Genomic DNA, 13,851 nt, shown 5'->3' on the forward strand with positions numbered 1-13,851 from the left:
GATTCCCTAAATACATCCCATTCCTCCCCCACTCCCCTTACTTCCATTGTTCTCACCTTTTTCCATTCTGTACACAGTCTCTCCTGGTACTTCCCCACACAGGTCTCCTTCCCAAGCTCACTTACTCTCACCACCTTCTTCACCCCAACATTCACTCCTCTTTTCTGAAAACCCATACTAATCTTCACCTTAGCCTCCACAAGATAATGATCAGACATCCCTCCAGTTGCACCTCTCAGCACATTAACATCCAAAAGTCTCTCTTTCGCACGCCTGTCAATTAACACGTAATCCAATAACGCTCTCTGGCCATCTCTCCTACTTACATAAGTATACTTATGTATATCTTGCTTTTTAAACCAGGTATTCCCAATCATCAGTCCTTTTTCAGCACATAAATCTACAAGCTCTTCACCATTTCCATTTACAACACTGAACACCCCATGCATACCAATTATTCCCTCAACTGCCACATTACTCACCTTTGCATTCAAATCACCCATCACTATAACCCGGTCTCGTGCATCAAAACCGCTAACACACTCATTTAGCTGCTCCCAAAACACTTGCCTCTCATGATCTTTCTTCTCATGCCCAGGTGCATATGCACCAATAATCACCCACCTCTCTCCATCAACTTTCAATTTTACCCATATTAATCGAGAATTTACTTTCTTACATTCTATCACATACTCCCACAACTCCTGTTTCAGGAGTATTGCTACTCCTTCCCTTGCTCTTGTCCTCTCACTAACCCCTGACTTCACTCCCCAGACATTTCCAAACCACTCTTCCCCTTTACCCTTGAGCTTCGTTTCACTCAGAGCCAAAACATCCAGGTTCCTTTCCTCAAACATACTACCTATCTCTCCTTTTTTCACATCTTGGTTACATCCACACACATTTAGGCACCCCACTCTGAGCCTTCGAGGAGGATGATCACTCCCCGCGTGACTCCTTCTTCTGTTTCCCATTTTAGAAAGTTAATACAAGGAGGGGAGGATTTCCGGCCCCCCGCTCCCGTCCCCTCTAGTCGCTTTCTACGACACGCGAGGAATACGTGGGAAGTATTCTTTCACCCCTATCCCCAGGGATAATATACATATATATATACATATACACACACACACACACACACACACACACATATGCACATACACACACACACACACACATACATATATATACATATGAAAAATGTAAGAAACAATTTAGAAAACAAACTTTTAGCTTGAAATGAATGAAAAAAAAATGAATGTCACATAATGGTTCAACCTCTGGCTATGGAAAGGAAATGTACAATTTATTCACACAAACGTCAATAGCAGTTCTCATCAATTTCACCACTGTGTCAATAAGCTTCAATGTCTAAGCTACATTTTTCTCCAACTTCACTATTTTCTTGTCAAAAACACCATGCATGAAAACTATCACTCCATTAACACAACTATAAACATTTACTTCCCCTTTAAAAGTTCTGGGGAAGTCTGTCTCGATACACTGCGGCGAGGCGACGCGACGCTGACACAATCACTGTCACAATATCACTTCTGCCTCCTCAAGTCAATCTCTCAGCCACAGTGCAGGCCTTCATCGTCGAAATCGGTCTTCTGGAGGTTACCGTTGTCGATGGGTGTGACCATGTCCTTGCTGGAGTTGCAGCCCAGTAGTTGAGGATGGGCTGGAGTTGTAGATCCAGCTGGCGTCACCGGACAATATCTTGCTGGTTGCTTTCCTCATTCCCACCATTGGTAATTCACTTGAGAGCAGCCATTCCGTATAGGTGAGCTGGTTTTGGCTGGTCCATGAAGTGGTCCACGTAAAACGTTGTGTGAAAGCTTAGCTGGTCTGTTCCTCTCTGTGCACAGCTGGTCTGTGTCTATCATCTAGCTGCATCGGTGTGAAGTAAATAACGTTCTGGACTATCTCAGCGCCCCTGTATGCATCATGTCTCCCATGCCAACAGGTGAGAGTACTGGAGGCAGCATTAAGCGGCACATCAGGTCAGGCGTCACAACAGTGTTTCATTCAACGACCAGCGTGAACATGGTTGCAACTCCAGTGCCACAGTGACCACATATACCTTGAGTTCTTCATTACTGTAATATCAATCATTAATGTAGGTTGATATTAATCATTGTAATACAAATCATTGATGCAAGTTTATCTTAATTCTTGTAATATTTCCCTGGGGATAGGGGAGAAAGAATACTTCCCACGTATTTCCTGCGTGTCGTAGAAGGCGACTAAAAGGGAAGGGAGCGGGGGGCTGGAAATCCTCCCCTCTCATTTTTTTTTTTTCCCAAAAGAAGGAACAGAGAAGAGGGCCAGGTGAGGATACTCCCTCAAAGGCCCAGTCCTCTGTTCTTAACGCTACCTCGCTATCGCGGGAAATGGCGAATAGTATGAAAAAAAAGAAAAAAAAAATTAATCATTAATGTAAGTTGATCTTAATTATTGTTATATAATCATTAATGTAAGTCGATGTTAATTATTGTAATATTAATCATTACTGTAGGTCGATTTTAATCATTGTAATATTAATCATTAATGTAAGTTGATCTTGATTATTGTAACATCAATCATTAATTTAAGTTGATCTCAATTATTGTAATATTAATCATTAACGTAAGTTAATCTTAATCATTGTAATATTAATCATTAATGGTTCAGTAGTCAATTATTGAAGGGTCGTAGTCGGTGTATAATGTTTTACTCTCGTATCCAATGTGTTCATTGTTTACCTTTAAGCCACAACCTTCAGTTATAACATCAAACTCAGTTTGTACAACAGTTTATTAACTACAACCTCAGTCTATACAAGCGTTATATACATAGGTATACTGCAGATGGCGGTAATTAATAAGTTAGTGACTTAATGATTGATATTATTTACGTTGATTTGTGATGTTGATTTATTATTACTAGAATATATTAAGATAGAAATATATGTTTGTGTATATTGTTAAATTATACACGAGTATGAACATTTAATGTGAACCTTGATTGATCAGTTAATTTACAAGTTGAGTTACGCGTTATTGAGCGTGTAGTAATGTCTTATATTACCAACGTTGCTTCTCTGGAAGATAGATGATTTTTTTTTCATTAATGCATCATAGTAATGTTTAGATGTAATATATCGCGTGGAATTATAGGTTTTCCACCTGTAACTCCATCAGAGTTTTGTGGAATGTAGATTGGGCTTTGAAGTTAAGGGAAATTATGAAGTAAAAACATTTTCAATCAACATTGAACTGTTTGACACCTTCATAACAGTTGTGGACACATAGTAAACGAACACAAGGAACCTAACTTAACCTAACCTAACCTAACATGACCTAACCTAACCTAACATGAACTAACGTAACCTAACCTAACTTAATCTGACCTAACCTAACCTAACCTAACTTAACCTGACCTAACCTAACCTGACCTGACCTGATAACCTAACCTAACCTAACCTGACCTGACCTGATAACCTAACCTAACCTAACCTGACCTGACCTGACAATCTAACCTAACCTGACCTAACCTAACCTAGCCTAGCCTAACCTAACCTAACCTAACCTAACCTCATATTGTAATGTCTTTATGTTGTGGATGAGGACAACAGGAAAATGGCTATCTGAGCTGCGTCCAGGCAATTGCATTAGGCCGACAAAGTTGTTGGCAGTTGTGGCCCACATAGCTTGGCTATTGTGCTACACTTTATGTGTACTTTTCCAGTTTACTCTGAACTTCTCTGCTGTGAGTCCTGTGTTGTGTTCTGATGGTAGATGGCAAAGTGTTGATGAATCTTTGCCACTAGATGTTTAAGGTATTCTCTTCTATTCTCTATTCTCTCTTCATATTGTTACTTTGGATTACTGAGGTAATATGATATATTACACTCTTCCACACTTGTCCTAGCAGTAGGATGTTAGTTAGCTCGTAGCTTTTCCAGGTATGAATGATGATATACCTCTCCCATCTGCACTTCAGGAAGTATAGCCTCAGAGATTTCAACCATTACCAGTAATGTAGTTCCTTTGTCATGTTGATATGGGCTAAGAAAGATCTAAGAAATCTCTAATTCTGTGATTTTACCTGTTTTTTAGGATGTGTTAGAAATGACCAATCTTCAATGTGTGAAAGAATAAGCTTCTTGAATAATATCATTCTTGGTTTTTCTTCCCTTGTTTTCAGGGTCCACAAGATACATGGCAGCCATCCATGTGCATGAGGTAACTGTTGTTTTGTTATGTTCGCTGAAGGTTTAGGTCATCAGACATTTTTACTCTGAGGTTTTTCACAATATTCAACTGGTTTATGATAGCATTTGCGTCCGACTGGTAGTCTTTGTTGTTTTTGATTTCTTCATTCATGTCTCTTTGTAGCCTTCCAGCATAGTGTTGGGAACAAGAATGAGGAACAGGAGGGGCACAAGTGCAGTTCATTGGAGGACAGCTTTTACCAAGTAGACACTGGATATGGCATTGTTTACAATTATGTTTTATGATCAGTTAGTTTAATGTTGTGTATCCATCTCCCAATTTTTCCCTTTTTTTTTCATTTTTCGCATTATATGTTCTCTGATACTAGTAATGTTTGTCAAAAGTTTGTGGAAAGTCTGCGTAGATTACAACAGGATTTTCTTTGTTTTCTAGACTCTCAATATTCCTATCATAGTGCTCCAGCAACTGAGAGAGGCAAGATCTTCATGTAGTCCTGTGTTATGTAGATTGTTCACTTCTGTAAATTCAGTCAGCTTGCCTCTTAGGACACTGTCAGAGATTTCAGTGGTGTGCAGTGATAATGCTAACTGTTGATAGTTTTTTTTGGGACTGCTTTGCATCCACCCTTGTGGAGTGATGTGTGGGATGATGTGTGGTCAGTTTCAAACTCTTGGAAATCATGCCGGAATCTAGACTTTTTTCCAGATGATATTTACTGCGCATGCTAAAGACGTTATGCATTTCTGTACAAAGACTGAGTTCCATGAGTGCAGGGATGAGTATTTGGGCTTGCTCTAAATAGCCATTTTGAAGTCTTCTGTTGAAGTGGAGATACTTGCTATATGCACACTTAGGGGATTACTGTTTAGGAAGAAGTCTGTTGGATAATTTATCTTTAATGTTTTGGCTCATTGATTACTGATTTATATTGCTTCTTTAGAATCTCACTCATCTCTTGGCAGTGTCTGAAAAAATACCTTACTCCATTTTAAATGTGCCAATGGAGTTTGTGGTCCTGGATTTGCATTTTGCATGTGAGTGAAAGTATTTTTGGTTATATCATATTTCATTAATGGCTTTTTCCTGTCTTTTTCAGGTATGGTCTATGTCTCATGATATTTGATATGTGGTAATATCAAGACCATCTTTACAAATGCAGTTAGTAGATGTTAAAAGGGCATATTATTGGAAATTATAATTTCACAGCATAAATGTATCAGCGCTGGTGGCTGATTCATGTGTGAAACTGCAGAAGCTGGTGACTGAGTTTGGTAAAGTGTGTGGAAGAAGAAAGTTAAGAGTAAATGTGAATAAGAGCAAGGTTATTAGGTACAGTAGGGTTGAGGGTCAAGTCAATTGGGAGGTGAGTTTGAATGGAGAAAAACTGGAGGAAGTGAAGTGTTTTAGATATCTGGGAGTGGATCTGGCAGCGGATGGAACCATGGAAGCGGAAGTGGATCATAGGGTGGGGGAGGGGGCGAAAATTCTGAGGGCCTTGAAGAATGTGTGGAAGTTGAGAACATTATCTCGGAAAGCAAAAATGGGTATGTTTGAAGGAATAGTGGTTCCAACAATGTTGTATGGTTGCGAGGCGTGGGCTATGGATAGAGTTGTGCGCAGGAGGATGAATGTGCTGGAAATGAGATGTTTGAGGACAATGTGTGGTGTGAGGTGGTTTGATCGAGTGAGTAACGTAAGGGTAAGAGAGATGTGTGGAAATAAAAAGAGCGTGGTTGAGAGAGCAGAAGAGGGTGTTTTGAAGTGGTTTGGGCACATGGAGAGGATGAGTGGGGAAAGATTGACCAAGAGGATATATGTGTCGGAGGTGGAGGGAACAAGGAGAAGAGGGAGACCAAATTGGAGGTGGAAAGATGGAGTGAAAGAGATTTTGTGTGATCGGGGCCTGAACATGCAGGAGGGTGAAAGGAGGGCAAGGAATAGAGTGAATTGGAGCGGTGTGGTGTACCGGGGCTGACGTGCTGTCAGTGGATTGAATCAAGGCATGTGAAGCGTCTGGGGTAAACCATGGAAAGCTGTGTAGGTATGTATATTTGCGTGTGTGGACGTATGTATATACATGTGTATGGGGGGGGGGGGGTTGGGCCATTTCTTTCGTCTGTTTCCTTGCGCTACCTCGCAAACGCGGGAGACAGCGACAAAGTATAAAAAAAAAAAAAAAAAAATGTATCATCATTTAGCACCTATCCACTGTGTCCCTTCCACTAACAAGTTAATCGATATTAAAAGATAATTCTAAAGGTTAGCAAAGCAACTTTGCTCTTTCTAATTCCTTACCATAGCAACAAAGATCCCATAAGAGAAAAACCAAGATAACAAACCTACAAAAGTGCTATCCATAGACTAGGAAATTACTGAGCAATATTGTGCTGCGATGCAAGTGTAACTTTCCAAGGAAACTGTAATTCATCAGTAGAAGGAGATGTGCTTTAGCCTTAGGATCCTTATTTTACTCAAGGAATCATTGTGTACTTCTTATCTACCAATTTATCTATATCTCTGATGCCTGTTCCCTTTGGGGACTCTCATCAAGGGGTGGCCATAGCAAAAGAGTCTCCACTTATCCTTTTCCTTACATGCTTCCCTTGCATATCCATTCAGTGCATTTCCACAATTTCTCTCCCTCCAATATTCCTGGACCCTATTTGCCTATGTAATAGGTGGTCTTCCACTCATACCAACCCCTTTAATTGTACTATCATGCACTCTCTTTGTAAACTCCCCGTCTTGCATTCTTTTCTTGTGCCCAAGCCACTTCAAAGTATTACGTATCACCCATTCTACCACTCCACAATTCATTCCCTTTGCATTTTCTGCCGTACCACATCTCTCATACACCCCTTTATTTCTTTCTTCAGTCCTTGTAGTCACACCACATGCTCTTCTCAAACAGCTTATTTCTGCAGCCTGGATTCTTGACCTCTGTGACTCATTCCATATCCATGTTTTGGTTGCATAGGTCAGGATTGGGAGGACTATTTTGTCCCTTGATCCTCTCTTCACTTCCATAATTACACCTCTACCCTTCATGATTCTATTAAATGACCCAATGACTCTTCTAACGTCTACTACTCTCCCTTATTTATTTCCTTCCATATCACCATACTTACTCAAGACAGCTCCAAGATACATAAATTCTCTCATTTTTTCCAGTCTTTCATCCTCCGTATCCAAAGCACAATTTAGTACATTTCTTCTTTATGTGGTTTGACAAAATCTATACTTTCAATCTGTTTCCTTTCAGACACCATTACTTTACATTTACTTGCATTTATCTTCATTTGCCTGCTCTGACACGCATCATAAAACACACTTAAAACCTTTTGCAACTCCTCTTTACTCTTCGCAAACAACACAGCATCATCCACAAAAAGGCTTGCGACTGGCCACCATATCTCATTGCCACAATCCATCTCTGCACCCCTTTTTTTCCCCCTAGTTTTACTTTCATCTCTCTTATCACTCCATCCACATTCATTCACACTCAATCTCTAGCAGTCATGTGTAATATACCGAAACCACAGCTCCCTGTCCATATCTGGGCTTCACAGACTTTTCCATGGTTTACCCCAGATGCTTCACATGCCCTGGTTTAGTCCATTGACAGCACATCGACCCGGTATACCACATTATTCCAATTCACTCTGTTACCTGTACACTTCTCTCCCTCCTGAATGTTCAGGCCCCAAAATCTTTTTCACTCCATCCTTCCATCTCCAATTTAGTCTCCCGCTTCTTGTTTCCTCCATCTCTGACACACATACCCTCTTTGTCAGTCTTTCCTCACTTGTTTTCTCCACATATCCAAACCATTTCAACACATCTTATTCTCTCTCAACCACACTTTTTATTTCCACACATCTCTCTTACTCTTTCATTACTTACTTGATCAAACCACCTCACACCACATATTGTCTTCATTCATTTTATTTTCAACACATCCACCGTCCTATGTACATCCCTATCTATAGCCCGTGCCTCGCAACCATATAACATTGTTGGAAATACTATTCTTTCAAACATACCCATTTCTGCTCTCCAAAATAAAGTTCTCTCCTTCCACACATTCTTCACCACTCCCAGAATCTTCGCCCCCACCCCCATGGGGATATCACACACCCCTGTCACAAACCGACATTCACTGGGGACCAATCACTCTCCTCTTCCTACTCGTACACATGCCTTACATCCTTGGCAGAATCTTTTCACTGCTTTTAGCAACTTACCTCCTACACCATATACTCTTTAAACCTTCCACAAAGCATCTCTATACACCCTATCATATGCCTTCTCCAGATCCATAAATGCTATATACAAATCCATCTGTTTTTCTAAGTATTTCTCACACATTCTTCAAAGAAACACCTGATCCACACATCTTTTACCACATCTGAACCACACTTCTCTTCCCCAGTCTGATGCTCTGTACATGCCTTCATTCTCTCAATCTATACCCACCCATATAATATCTCAGGAATACTCAACAAACTTGTGCCTTCGTAGTTTGAACACTCATCTTTATCCCATTAGCCTTTGTACATTGGCACTATGCATGCATTCCACCAATTTTCAGGCACTTTACCATGGTCCATACATACACTGAATATCCTTACCAACCAATCAACTACACAGTCACCCCCATTTTTATGAATTCCACTGGAATACCATCCAAACCAGCCACCTTGCCAGATTTCATCCTCTGCAAAGCTTTCACTACCTCTTCTCTCTTTGCCAAATTATTCTCCCTGGCCCTCTCATTTCACACACCACCCCTACCAAAACACCCTGTATCTGCCACTCTATCATCACATTCAACAAACCTTCAAAATACTCACTCCATCCCCTTCTCGCTTCATTGCCCTCTTCACCGTTGCTCCCATTAGTTCTCTTGTCTTACACACGTCATTTACCTCCTTCCAAAGCCTCTTTTTATTGTCCCTAAAATTTGATGATACTCTCTCACCCCAACTCTCATTTGCCCTCTTTTTCAACCCTTGCATCTTTCTCTTGGCCTCCTGCTGCTTTCTTTTATACATCTCCCAGTCATTTGCATTACTTCCCTGCAAGTATTGTCCAAAAGTCTCTCTTTTCTCTTTCACTAACAATCTCACTTTTTCATCCCACCACTCTACCCTTTCTGTTCTGACCACCTTCCACCTTTCTTATGCCACATGCATCTTTTGCACAAACTATCACTGCTTCCCAAAATATATCCCATTCCTCACCCACTCCCCTCATGTCATTTGCTCTCACCTTTTGCCATTCTACGTTCAGTCTCTCCTAGTACATCCTCACGCAAGTTTCCTATCCAAACTCACTTACTCTCATCACTCTCTTCATAACATTCTCTCTTCTCTTTTGAAAACCTCTACAAATCTTCACCTTCGTCTCCACAAGATAGTGATCAGACATCACGGTGACATCACACAGCCCTGCCTCACTCCTACATGTATCCCAAAACTTTCACTCAACTCTCCATCCACTCTTACACATGTATTTTCTCCTTAATAGAAGAAAGGCTTTCACACTAATGAATAGTTGCACCCCTATACCATGTATCCTTAACACCTCCCATAAAGCATTCCACCTGACTCTGTCATATGCTTTCTCTAGGTTCATAAAAGTTGCATACAACTTCTTACCCTTTGCTAAATATCTTTTCATGGTCATCTTTACTACAAGAATCTGAAACCGCTTCCCCTACCTTTCCTAAAACCCTCTTGCTCTTCACTTATTTTGAATTCAGTCTCTTCCATCACTCTATCAATTGATATTCTTGAATACACTCTTTTTTTATCTGTGGGGATAAGGGAGAAAGAATACTTCCCGTGCATTTCCCATATGTCGTAGAAGGTGACTAAAGGGAACGGGAGCGGGGGGCTAGAAACCCTCCCCTCCTTGTATTTTAACTCTCTAAAAGGTGAAACAGAAAGGGAGCAGTGATGGCTTGTGCAAAAGATGCTTGTGGCTTGAGAAGCGTGGGAGGTGGGCAGATTAGAAAGGGTAGTGAGTGGTGGGATGAAGAAGCAAGATTAGTGAAAGAAAAGAGAGAGGCGTTTGGACAATTTTTGCAGGGAAATAGTGCAAATGACTGGGAACTGTATAAAAGAAAGAGGCAAGAGGCCAAGAGAAAGGTGCAAGAGGTGAAAAAGAGGGCTAATGAGAGCTGGGATGAGAGAGTGTCATTAGATTTTAAGGAGAATAAGTTTAAGCTAGAGGCTGAGTGTTAACGAATGTGGCCTTTGTTGTTTTTTCCTAGCACTATCTCGTGCACATGAGGGGGGGAGGGGTTATTATTTCATGTGTGGTGGGGTGGTGTTGGGAATGAATAAAGGCAGACAGTATGAATTATGTACATGTGTATATATTTATATGTCTGTGTGAGTATATATATGTATACATTGAGCTGTATAGGTATGTATATTTGCATGTGTGGACATGTATGTATATACATGTGTATGTGGGTGGGTTGGGCCATTTCTTTCGTCTGTTTCCTTGCGCTACCTCGCTAATGCGGGAGACAGCGACAAAGCAAAATAAATAAATGAATAAATGAATAAAAAGATGTTTTGGAAGGGGTAAATGAAGTGCGTAAGACGAGAAAAAATGGGAACATTGGAGAAGGGGGCAAATGGGGAGGTAATAACAAGTTCTGTTAATGTGAGGAGATGGAGTGAGAATTTTGAAGGTTTGTTGAATGTGTTAGATGATAGAGTGGCAGATATAAGGTATTGTGGTCGAGGTGGTGTTTGAAGTGAAAGGGTCAGGGAGAATGATTTGTTAAGCAGAGAAGAGGTAGTGAAAGCTTTGTGGAAGATGAAAGCCGGCAAGGCAGCGGGTTTGGATGATATTGCAGTGGAATATATTAAAAAAGGGGTTGACTGTGTTGTTGACTGGTTGGTGAGGATATTCAATGTATGTATGGCTCATGGTGAAGTGCCTGAGAATTGACGGAATACATGCATAGTGCCATTGTACAAAGGCAAAGAGGGTAAAAGTGAGTATTCAAATTTCAGAGGTATAAGTTTGTTGAGTATTCCTTGGAAATTGTATGGGAGGGTATTGATTGAGAGGGTGAAGGCATGTACAGAGCATCAGATTGGGGAAGAGCAATGTGGTTTCAAAAATGGTAGAGGATGTGTGGATCAGGTGTTTGCTTTGAAGAATGTATGTGAGAAATACTTTGAAAAACAATTCAATTTGTATGTAGCATCTGTGGATCTGGAGAAGGCATATGATAAAAGTTGATAGAGATGCTCTGTGGAAGGTATTATGAGTAAATAGTGTGGGAAGCAAGTTCCTAGAAGCAGTGACAAGTTTTTATCAAGGATTTAAGGCATGTGTACGAGTAGGAAGAGAAGAAAGTGATTGGTTCTCAGTGAATGTAGGTTTGTGGCAGGGATGCGTGATGTCTCCATGGTTGTTTAATTTGTTTGTGGATGGGGTTGTTAGGTAGGTGAATGCAAGAGTTTTGGAGAGAGGGGCAAGTATGCAGTCTGTTGTGGATGAGAGGGCATGGGAAGTGAGTCAGTTGTTGCTCGCTGGTGATACAGCACTGGTGGCTGATTCAGGTGAAAAATTAGAGAAGCTGGTGACTGAGTTTGGTAAAGTGTGTGAAAAAAAGAAAGCTGAGAGTAAATGTGAATAAGAGCAAGGTTATTTGGTACAGTAGGGTTGAGGGACAAGTCAATTGGGAGGTAAGTTTGAATGGAGAAAAACTGGAGGAAGTGAAGTGTTTTAGATATCTGGGAGTGGATTTGGCAGTGGATGGAACCATGGAAGCGGAAGTGAGTCACAGGGTGGGGGAGGGGACGAAAGTTCTGGGAGCGTTGAAAAATGTGTGGAAGGTGAGAGCATAATCTCGAAAAGCAAAAATGGGTATGTTTGAAGGAATAGTGGTTCCAACAATCTTATATGGTGGGCTATAGATAGGGTTGTGTGGAGGAGGGTGCATGTGTTGGAAATGAGATGTTTGAAGACAATATGTGATGTGAGGTGGTGTGATCGAGTAAGTAATGAAAGGGTAAGAGAGATGTGTGGTAATGAAAAGAGTGTGGTTGAGAGATCAGAAGAGGGTGTTTTGAAATGGTTTGGTCACATGGAGAGAATGAGTGAGGAAAGATTGACAGAGGATATATGTGTCAGAGGTGGAGGGAACGAGAAGTGGGAGACCAAATTGGATGTGGAAAGATGGAGTGAAAAAGATTTTGGGTGATCGGGGCCTGAATATGCAGGAGGGTGAAAGGCGTGCAAGAGATAGAGTGAATTGGAATTATGTGGTATACCGGGGTTGACGTTGTGTCAGTGGATTGAACCAGGGCATGTGAAGCATCTGGGGTAAACCATGGTAAGTTTTGTTGGGCAGGATGTGGAAAGGGAGCTGTGGTTTCGGTGCATTATACATGACAGCTAGAGACTGAGTATGAACAAATGTGGCTTTGTTGTCTTTTCCTAGCACTACCTCACTGGTGGCTGATTCGGGTGAGAAACTGCAGAAGCTGGTGACTGAGTTTGGTAGTGTGTGAAAGAAGAAAGCTAAGAGTGAATGTGAATAAGAGCAAGGTTATTAGGTAAGTAGCGTCAAGGGAGAAGTCAATTGGGAGGTAAGTTTCAATGGAGAAAAACTGGAGGTAGTGAAGTGTTTCAGATATCTGGAAGTGAATTTGGCAGCGGATGGAACCATGGAAGCAGAAGTGAGTCACAGGGTGGGGGAGGGGGTGAAGGTTCAGGGAGCATTGAAGAATGTGTGGAAGGCAAGAACATTATTTCGGAAAGCAAAAATGGGTATGTTTGAAGGAATAGTGGTTCCAATAATGTTATATGGTTGCGAGGCATGGGCTATAGATAGGGTTGTGCTGAGGAGGGTGGATGTGTTGGAAATGAGATGTTTGAGGACAATATGTGTTATTAGGTGGTTTGATCGAGTAAGTAATGAAAGGGTAATAGAGATGTGTGGTAATATAAAGAGTTTGGTTATGAGAGCAGAGGAGGGTGTATTGAAATAGTTTTGTCACATAGAGAGAATGAGTGAGGAAAGATTGATAAAGAGGATATATGTTTCAGAGGAGGAGGGAACGAGGAGAAGTGGGAGACCAAATTGGTGGTGGAAAGATGGAGTGAAAAAGGTTTTGAGCGATCGGGGCCTGAACATGCAGGAGGGTGAAACATGTGCAAGGAATAGTGTGAATTGGAACCATGTGGTATACCGGGGTTGATGTACTATCAATGAATTGAACCAGGGCATGTGAAGCATCTGGGGTAAGCCATGGAAAGTTCTGTGCAGCCTAGATGTGGAAAGGGAGCTGTGGTTTTGGTGCATTTTACATGACAGCTAGAGACTGATTGTGAATGAATGTGGCCTCTTGTCTTTTCCTAGCGATACCTCGCACATATGCGGGGGGAGGGGGTGTTATTTCATGTGTGGCGGGATGCTGACGGGAATGACTAAAGGCAGCAAGTATGAATTTTGAACATGTGTATATATGTATGTGTCTGTGTATGTATGTATGTATATATATATATATCTATATTTTTTTTTTTTTGCTTTGTCGCTATCTCCCACGTTTGCGAGGTAGCGCAAGGAAACAGATGAAAGAAATGGCCCAACCCACCCCCA

General features: G+C 41.1%; 1 long non-coding RNA gene across 4 annotated transcripts in view; it reads left to right on the forward strand.

Moving 5' to 3' along the window:
* The first annotated feature begins 2,726 nt into the window (after window positions 1-2,726).
* Window positions 2,727-13,851, forward strand: part of LOC139747452 (uncharacterized) — a 51,421-nt gene continuing 40,296 nt past the window's right edge. The window contains exon 1 of one of the 4 annotated variants that reach the window (XR_011712396.1): window positions 2,727-2,866. This is a non-coding gene — a long non-coding RNA (uncharacterized lncRNA). The remainder of the gene's footprint in view (window positions 2,867-13,851) is intronic. The other 3 variants (XR_011712394.1, XR_011712397.1, XR_011712395.1) reach the window with 3 other exon arrangements.

This window comes from Panulirus ornatus, chromosome 68 (assembly GCF_036320965.1).
Source record: "Panulirus ornatus isolate Po-2019 chromosome 68, ASM3632096v1, whole genome shotgun sequence".
In the NCBI taxonomy this organism is placed as follows: Eukaryota; Metazoa; Arthropoda; class Malacostraca; order Decapoda; family Palinuridae; genus Panulirus; species Panulirus ornatus.